This window comes from Engraulis encrasicolus, chromosome 9 (assembly GCF_034702125.1).
Source record: "Engraulis encrasicolus isolate BLACKSEA-1 chromosome 9, IST_EnEncr_1.0, whole genome shotgun sequence".
Taxonomy (NCBI): domain Eukaryota; kingdom Metazoa; phylum Chordata; class Actinopteri; order Clupeiformes; family Engraulidae; genus Engraulis; species Engraulis encrasicolus.
Genome location: NC_085865.1, coordinates 51,962,384 through 51,971,853, shown reverse-complemented (window position 1 = coordinate 51,971,853; position 9,470 = coordinate 51,962,384).

The window sequence follows — 9,470 nt, the reverse complement described above, 5'->3', positions numbered from 1 at the left end:
GATCTCAACAGCCAATCAAATCCCTTCTCCTTCCTCCTTTGCTCCCGGGGCCAGGTGTGGTGTTGATTGGCTGGAATTGATCTGGGTTCGGTTGAAAACAGGGCCACTGTGTTTCTGTCTGAGAGGCGGTGTGGAGTTTGGTAGTGGAGGTGAGGAGAAGTTACCAGTTTCAAGTATTGATAGATCTGGTGGAAGTCTGCAGTAGATTTCTATGCACCTTTAAGAGAGGAGCAGCCACATTAAGGCCTACTCTCTCATATCGACCATCCTGGAACTGAGAGTAGAGGTGGATGCTGTCCCTACAAGTAGTGTTGCTGTCGTCAACGAAGACGCGGAGGAAATATCCTCGTCAACAACATTTTTTATCATGTGAAGAAAACCAGACGAGAAGTAAAGAGTATTTTCGTCATGTCAAAAACCAATGCATACCCAACTCAAACGTAAAACGTCACAAATAAAAACTATGCTAAAATGGTTCTCCGTTTTTGTTGACGAGAGGAGAGGCTTTGAAGATGACGAAAAGAAACATTATTGTCATGGTGATGATAAATATTTTGCATGTGACAGCAAGAGCCTTTCGCGTTTCTCAGTCAGCATTCATTGCTTTCAATAATGGTCTCGTCGTCATTGGCTGCGTGGAATTGGCACTTTCGTCAGGTGATGGAAACGACAGGTTTAAAATCATGGCGTTAGCGTTCAGCTTCTGTAGGCAACTAAGACCGAGAAGCGACGACGGCTTGATTATTTAAAAAAAACAACAGTAAAACTGCGATGGCCTGCTCTGTAACACTTGGGCGAAAGAGACGGGGAGATGTTTGGGAACACTTCGAATATCAAGAAGCCGAGGACCTAACTGAATGCCGTGTGGTTATGATTGATGGCGAGAAATGTGGCCACACACTCAAAGGCAAAAACACAACTAACTTGAAGAGGCATCTGAAAAAAATTCATACGGACATCCAGGTAAGTGTAGTCAGTTTCGGACACACCTGCGCGATTAAAAGTAGGCCTAGGCTATCTGTGTAGGCCTAATTCCTTGGAAGCGATGGCCGGTCCGTGTAGCCTAACGCTTTGCAGTGCTTTGATCCATTTTAATAATTAATTTGGAAAATATTAAAATTGGGTTCAAAACTTCAATTTTCAATTTTCCAGTGAACTCAGAAAACAGAAAATTGACGTTCAGTTTGTGGAGAAGGCCTATGGCGTGCTCTTATCCAAATAGTTTGTTGGCTTGGGTTTGGGTGCTCTTTAGTCCAAGGCATAGTGGCCTACTTCCAGGACCAAAAAATGAGAAGAAATTCTCTGACTAAGGCACTCCAAATTAAAATGTCTTTATTGAAATGACGGGTCCTACATGGACATATTAAAAACAAGGCCCCTTTTAATATTGTTTGCCTTGTTTTTAATATGTCCATGTAGGACCCGTCATTTCAATAAAGACATTTTAATTTGGAGTGCCTTAGTCAGAGAATTTATTCTAATTTTTTGATCCAGAAAATTGACGTTGTTTAATTCATTGTAATTTGTCGGTTGCTTTTGAAAGAGAAAACAACTGAATTTGAAACCAAAGTAAAATGAGTCAATATTTCAATTTTCAATTTCTGCATGGTGGTTGGACTGAATCATTCGCGCGGGGTCCAGGGGATGTAGGAATTGGCTCAAGTAGCGCCAGATGTGTTTTGCCTAAATGAAATGGATGGCAAGTCAGCTTAAAACGTAGGCTTGCTACAGATCCGACAGAATGACTGGCAGCTGTAGTCGTAGCCAACCTGCAAACTTTTCAATAACCCGCTTTCACCTACCCTGACAACACGCCAGAGACCAACTCCGAACCCAACTCCGAACTCAGAGGGTAGCACGTTGGGCACGCATAGCCTACTGTAGATCAGTGGTCGGCAACTCCGTTTGCATATGGGCCAACTCCCCTAAGAATTCAGACAATCATATTAGGCCTATGGAAAAACATCAGTTGCTTCACTTGAGCAGACTGTGGGCTACATTGCCGTTATAGCGCTTCAAGCTTAGTTTCCACTGAACTGAAATGACGCGGTCGAGCAATAACGCACTGCGAATTCATGACGCTTGCTTTGTTACACCCGTAGCCTATAGTACATTTCAAGCCTGTCTTATTTCTGTGAAATGTCAAGATAATGTTACAAATAGGCTAATATAGGTCTTGCAGATGTTTTGGAATAATCCGCAGTGGTGTAGTCTACGTAGAACGCAGGTATACGGAGTATACCCACTTCTAAATTTTAGGGGCTTCAGTATACCCACTTCAAATGGATTGATCAATTGTTTAGAATAGCATAAATATATACAGTATACCCACTTCAAAAAAATGCTTGAATATACAGTATACCCACTTCAAAAAAGTAGACTGCACCACTGATAATCCGGTCACGGATGCTGCAGTGTGGTGCCAACTGCGCAATGAGATCCCATTGGATGGGAAATATCCACGCGTAAAATAAACAATGTGCAACGTTTATGCCTTAATAGCCAATGCAAATTTAGACGGGGCCTTATGAAGAGTAGTCTAGTCGGCGTGGAGTCAATGGGTCTGTGGTGCGCATTAATCAGAGTTTGCACACCATGCATGCCTGCCTAGTTCTACTATGTGGGTAGCCTATTTTTCTCCCCCTGTCCATGAACTCACTTTCGTCCCAACGGTTGTCGGGAAGGAGGTGAAAGTTTGCAGGTTGGCCTATACAGCTGAGCCAGTTGTTCTGTCAGATCTGTAGCCTACGTCTCAGCTGACTTGCCATCCATTTCATTTGTAGACATTACGCAAAACACATCTGGCGCTACTTGAGCCAATACATCCCCCGGTCCCTGCGCGACACAGAAATTGGACATTGAAATATTGCCTAATTGTACTTTGGTTTCAAATTCACATATTTTCTCTTTCAAAGGCCACCGACAAATTACAATGAAACGAGCACACAGCGTCAATTTTCTGTTTTCTGAGTTGTCTGGAAATTTGAAGTTTTGAACTAATTTTCATCTTTTTCATGTGAATTCCGAAAATGGATCAAAGCACTGCAAAGCGTTACACGGACCAGCCATCGCTTCCAAGGAATTAGGGGGTTGTGCCAACGCTGTTCTGCGTCCATTAGGACCTTTAGCATTTCAATTGCAGTCAGATTGTGCGACCACTGTTGCCAATATGGATTACTGTATTTTTTCACAGGCATCCGTTCAATATAGCCTAGGCCTGTATGGGTATATTTTAGGACTGTGGCTAATAAGTCTACGACTCCACACACTAGCGCAACTCTGCCGTCTGCTTCTTCTCCAAATCTTCTTCCTCCGCTGCGGCAACGTCTCATTTCTCATTTCTGGTAGCCCAGGTTATAGTTGTGTCTGTCAGACTCGGTACAGTAAGCCTATCTAAATATAGGTTTGACGCGCTGCTTCACTGGAGGGTTGTCCCAGACGGAGAAAAAAAGCACGATGGCATTCATTCATTCATTTCGCTGCAGTAGTAAATCTAAATTAAATCGTGGGAGAATTTCATTTGTGGCGTTAACATTCTGTTCAAGACGCAGGACACAGGTGTAAATGTTTGTTGATCCGTTTAACTAACTGACAATTGACCGATACCTAGGCCTTGCGTACTTGTAGGTTAGACCATGCGTATGACATTAGAGGTGCAGCACTTGCGTGCAGTTGGCTCCCCACATGTTGAAGATATGAATAGATTTATTTTTTATTCATTTGTGCACGATTGTGTAGGCAAAATGAGTGTTCGTGTGAGAAGCTTAGGCCTATTTAAGCTTTTTAACTTTCAATGGGTAAATGACTTGAATGAAATAACAAAGTAACAAACTGTTTCTGCAGAAACATTGTTTACCCACACACCTGCACAAACAATTCGAACCATTTCGAGTAATTTGGTTGCTGATTTGGCGCTGCATTTAGGCCTACAAAAGTACATTTTAAGTAACATAAACGGTTTGTGCAAAAACGTTCATGTTGCCTGCTCAATTGTGCAAAAATGATTCATTTGAATGATAATAGAGTGCTGCGTAATTGTGGTCACCAGATAGCCTGATCTTAAAGGTGCAGTGTGTAAGATTTTCAGTTGTTTCTTTCCAGAATTTATGCTACCCATTCACTAATACCTTTTTCATACCAACATCAAATTAAGTATTCATTATGACTACGACAATTTCACTTTCCTATCCTCTCCATGGTCCGCCCTTTTGAATTTCCTGAAAGACATTTTTAGCTGCAAAGATGACTGTACTTGGGCCATACTAGAAAATATCAGTTTAGTAAACTGTCATGAAAAGATCAAATTCGGCAATAGGCAACCCAGTTTCAATGAGCAACATAGTTGCAGTACCTCTTTTGACCATTTCCTGCACAGTGCACCTTTTTAAGGTTTGTGCAGAAATGCTCATTTTGCCTGTGCTAGGCCTACAAACGATGCAGAAACGAATAACAAAAAATGCTTTTATGCATAATATTCAACATATCTGGTGCCAACTTCACAATAGTTTTGCAGGTGTGAGGGTGTGGGGCTATAACAGAAATGTGTAAATGTAGGCCTATGTGAAATAATCCACTTGGCACACACATCCTGGTGTCTTCAGGCTTACATTAAGCGCAAAATGTGTAACTTAAAATATAGTCACATTAATACCGGTTTGATTTGAAATGATATAAGTAGCCTATATTGTGAAACATTATTATGAGCAGTAGACCTTTCTGACTGGACTCCCCCCCCCCCCCCCCCCTCCCCCCCCCCCCCCCCCCCCCCCCCCCCCCCCCCCACCCCCCCCCCCCCCCCCCCCCCCCCCCCCCCCCCCCCCCCCCCCCCCCCCCCCCCCCCCCTCTCTATTCTAGATTCCAGAACGGACACCACAGAAACCCAAGAGAAAGCCCAGCAGCATTCAAATGTATAACGAAAACGCCCCTGAACAACGTTGTAAAGAGCAGGCAATTGCCCAATGGATTGGCCGTACTGGCCTGCCAGCAAGAATTGTCGAAGATGAAGAATTCATTCAGATGATGGGAAGTATGGACAAAAAATTCAATGTGCCTAAAAGACAAAAAATTCTGAATCTCATTGAAAACATGTATATAGAAGAGAAGGGAAAGATCAAACGAAGCCTTTCCCAAGCGCGCAGGGTTACCACGGGCCTGGACATCTGGACCAAGAAGGGGCTCACTGCCTCTTTCCTGGGTGTCAGTGCATGCTACTTCAATCCTGAAAGCAATAAGGCTGAACACAAACTTCTTAGCTTGAAAGAACTGGCACATCCACATACGGGGGAAGCAATTGGTGCGCTGGTGGAGGAGTCTATGGCGGAATGGGGCATCCAAAGAGACAAGATAATTACAACCATCACTGATAACGGCAGCAACATGGTGGCTTCATTTCGCAGTGAAGCCACCGGAACATCTGACTGTTCCGAGGACGAGCACAGCGAGGACCCCAATGACTATGATGTGGAAGGAGAGGATGAGAGGTCAGTCTGTGTATGAAGTGTATTCATTAGCCTTCACGAAACTATGCAGTTAGTTTTTCAGTCACTTAATATGAATAAAAAGAAATGTCATATCAAGTACAAGCATTTTGAGCTACTGTATTTAATATAATGTCTTGTACTTAAGAAGTTGATGGCGCAAAATAAATGGTCTGTGAACCTACTAATATAATGTTTTGTGTTTTTATGCTTGCAGAAGAGATTATGGGGCCATTCAAAGGACACCCTGCGCTGTACACACCCTCCAGCTTGTAGTAAATATGATTCAGAAGGAGGCACCAATAAGAAGATTGCTGGACAAAGTCAGGCACATGGTTAACAAATTCAGAAAATCCTCTGTTGCCACAGAACGCCTTCTCCACAAATGCAACCTTGTATTAGTGAAAGACTGCCCGACCCGATGGTCAAGCTGCTTCGCCATGCTCAAGCGCTGCCTGGAGGTGAAGGAACACGTCATTCATGTTGCAGAGGCCATGGGGTGGGGCACCCTACAACCCAATGAGTGGCAGAGAATGGGTCTGCTTCATGACCTCCTTCTGCCATTTGCAGAACACACAAAGTCCCTTGAAAGTGACACCCAGTCCCTTTCCCTCATTGTGCCAGCACTACTGGACCTGAAACAGCACCTGTCAGAGTTCTCCATTACACATGGCAGAAGCTACAAGGATGCTGCTACTTTGGCCCAAAAGATGCTGTCAAGTATGGATCAACGATTTGGTGTGTTCCTTGATTCCACTGCTGAAAACTTCTCACCACTTCCAGCAGCAGCTTGCTTTTTGGACCCATTTGTAGCTGAAGGTCTTGTAGAAAGCGAAGAGGGTGAATTTCAGAGTCTCTTGCGAAAAGCAGAGGATTACATCTCTTTTCTTGCTCCACCAAGTCTGCCTGAAGAACAAGTGACCGATGATGAGCAAGTGGCACCAGAAGTACCCTCAGCAAAACGTAAAAGATTTAAATATTTTAGCTCAAAACGTCCAGTAAGGCCCAAGACACCCAAACCATTGAGTATTCGGCAGGAGCTTTTAAAATACAGGGCATTACTGTCAGAGTCCTTCCACACTGGTGATGGTGATGAGGTTGAGGAGTCTGGCATTGAGTATTGGTTAACCAGGTGTTGCTCTACAGCATTCCCGAACCTGAAACCACTGGCATTAGATCTCCTTGCAATGCCGGCATCTCAGGCCTTCACAGAGAGAGTCTTCAGCGTTACTGGTTATCTGTCGTGTGGCCGTAGAAACAGGGCCAGGAAAATTTTAGAACAGAGTGCATTCTTAAAGGTGAACAAACCTAAGTAGGTATTGCGTACAGTATGTTTGTGGTTGCATATGTTACGGAGGCTAACTAGCAGAGTTGGTGTAGAACGTTGGTAAAATCTCCCTCCCAAAGCTTCATACAGTGCCGATGCTGTCGGGCCGGAAGACTAGTCTCTTGGCCCAGCTGTATCGTACTGTGTCTCCTATTGCCAGGCCGTTGTAGTTGACGAGGTGGCCTGTTCGATCCCTGAGGGGGGGTGAACAGGTGCAAGATGATCTGCTTCACAGTGGTGCCACTAACCCGGGATGGGAGTGAGGTTCAAGGAGGAGAGTGTAACGGAGGCTAACTAGCAGAGATGGCGTGGAACGTTGGTTAAACCTCCCTCCCAAAGCCTCAGACAGTGCCGATGGGCCGGAAGACTAGTCTCTTGGTCCAGCGTTATCGTACTGTGGCTCCCATTGCCGGACCGTTGTAGTTGACGAGGTTGCACGTTCGATCCCCGAGGGGGGTTAATAGGTGCAAGATGACCTCTGTCATGTGACTGAGGTCATCGTGCACCTGTTCACCCCCCTCGGGGATCGAACGTGCAACCTTGTCAACTACAACGGTCCGGTAATGGGAGCCACAGTACGATGCAACCTTGTATTAGTGAAAGACTGCTGACCCAATTAGTGGCAGAGAATGGGCCATTTGCAGAACACACAAAGTCCCTTGAAAGTGACACCCAGTCCCTTTCCCTCATTGTGCAAGCACTGCTGGACCTGAATCAGCACCTGTCAGAGTTCTCCATTACACATGGCAGAAGCTACAAGGATGCTGCTACTTTGGCCCAAAAGATGAGGTCAAGTATGGATCAACGACTTGGTGTGTTCCTTGATTCAACAGCTGAAAACTTCTCACCACTTCCAGCAGCAGCTTGCTTTTAGGACCCATTTGTAGCTGAAGGTCTTGTAGAAAGCGAGGAGGGTGAATTTCAGAGTCTCTTGCGAAAAGCAGAGGATTACATCACTTTTCTTGCTCCACCGCTGGGCCAAGAGACTAGTCTTCCGGCCCATCGGCACTGTCTGAGGCTTTGGGAGGGAGGTTTACCAATGTTCCACGCCATCTCTGCTAGTTAGCCTCCGTTACACTCTCCCCCTTAAACCTAACTCCCATCCGGGTCACAGCACCACTATGACAGAGGTCATCTTGCACCTGTTAACCCACCTTTGGGATCGAACCTGCTACCTCGTCAACTACACCGGTCCGGCAATGGGAGACACAGTACGATACCACTGGGCCAAGAGACCAGTCTTTCAGTCCAACGGCATAGACACTGAATGACTCTTTCGGAGGGAGGTTTTACCAACGTTCCACACCAACTCTGCTAGTTGGCCTCCGTTACACATGCATGCATACATGCATACACATAGGCCCCTACATGTTTTTTTTGAGAATCTGACTACTCTTTTGCTAACTGTTGTGCTAGTATATGAGGGATAGGGTAGAATTTAGAGGATATGACCCTATGCTGTTCCATTTATTTTTGAACAGGATTTACAGCTGATGTGTTTTTTGTTTTTTTTGGGGGGGGGGGCAGCAGTCTTTCAAGTGTCACTGTGGGGAGTGGAAACCCCTTTTGTTTTGTTTTTTTTTTGTTTGTTTTTTTGTTGGATTTAGAAACTAAAATCGCACAATTTTTTTCAATTCAGAATATGATCTTTATTTCACCTTGATAAAGCATTTTGTTTATTTTCCTTTTTGAGTTGATGCTTGTGGTGTATTAACATGTTTTGATGGAATAAAGACAATTCATTCAAACTGTAGCACTTTCTATTTTTGCATTAGGTGTTCAGTATTAACGAGTGTACTGTATGAGGTATCTTTAAATAGGTTGGTTTTGTGTCTTACATTGTGCACTTTTACCTCATGTCTGGGTTAAAGAGAATCACATCACAGAGAAGACCAACGTGTGAATTGTGTTGACTAAAATGTCTTCTTATTTTTGTTTGCTGACTAAAACTACATTGTGTTGACTAAAAGTAGACTTAAATGTCTTCATGTTTTTGTTTGCTGACTAAAATTACATTATGTTGACTAAAAGTAGACTTAAATGTCGTCTTATTTTTGTTTGCTGACTAAAACTACATTGTGTTGACTAAAAGTAGACTTAAATGTCTTCATATTTTTGTTTGCTGACTAAAATTACTCTAAGACTAGACTGAAATGGGTCATGGATGACACTGACATGAATGTGACTAAATGCATGGACTTAAAAGTAGACTAAAACTTGACTAAAATTAAGGAATTTGGTGATTTGACTAAAACTGTCAAGGACTAAAATGACAACTTGATGCAAAGACTTGACTAGACTAGGACTAAAACTAAAATATGCCGCCAAAAGCAACACTACATACCAGTCTAGATCCCCTCAGATTTTTTTTTACATGAGTTGGCATCTGCAGATGGGTGGTGGTATACAAATCATTTGGCGAACAAAAAGTACACTTGGACCAGGGAGGTGTGTCTCCCTCTGAATGCTGATATAATGCGATAGTCATCCAAAATGCTTTGTGATGTTGTGGCGTGATATGCGTGGCAGAGCTGTTCCATAGTTATTAGTTCTTGCTCTCTGATAGATCCGGTAAACAGTGGTGATATAACTCACATTAAAGCTCCATTAAAGAATTGGATTGCACTGTTGAGAATTATAAATGTTAGTAATGGGATAAAATTTTT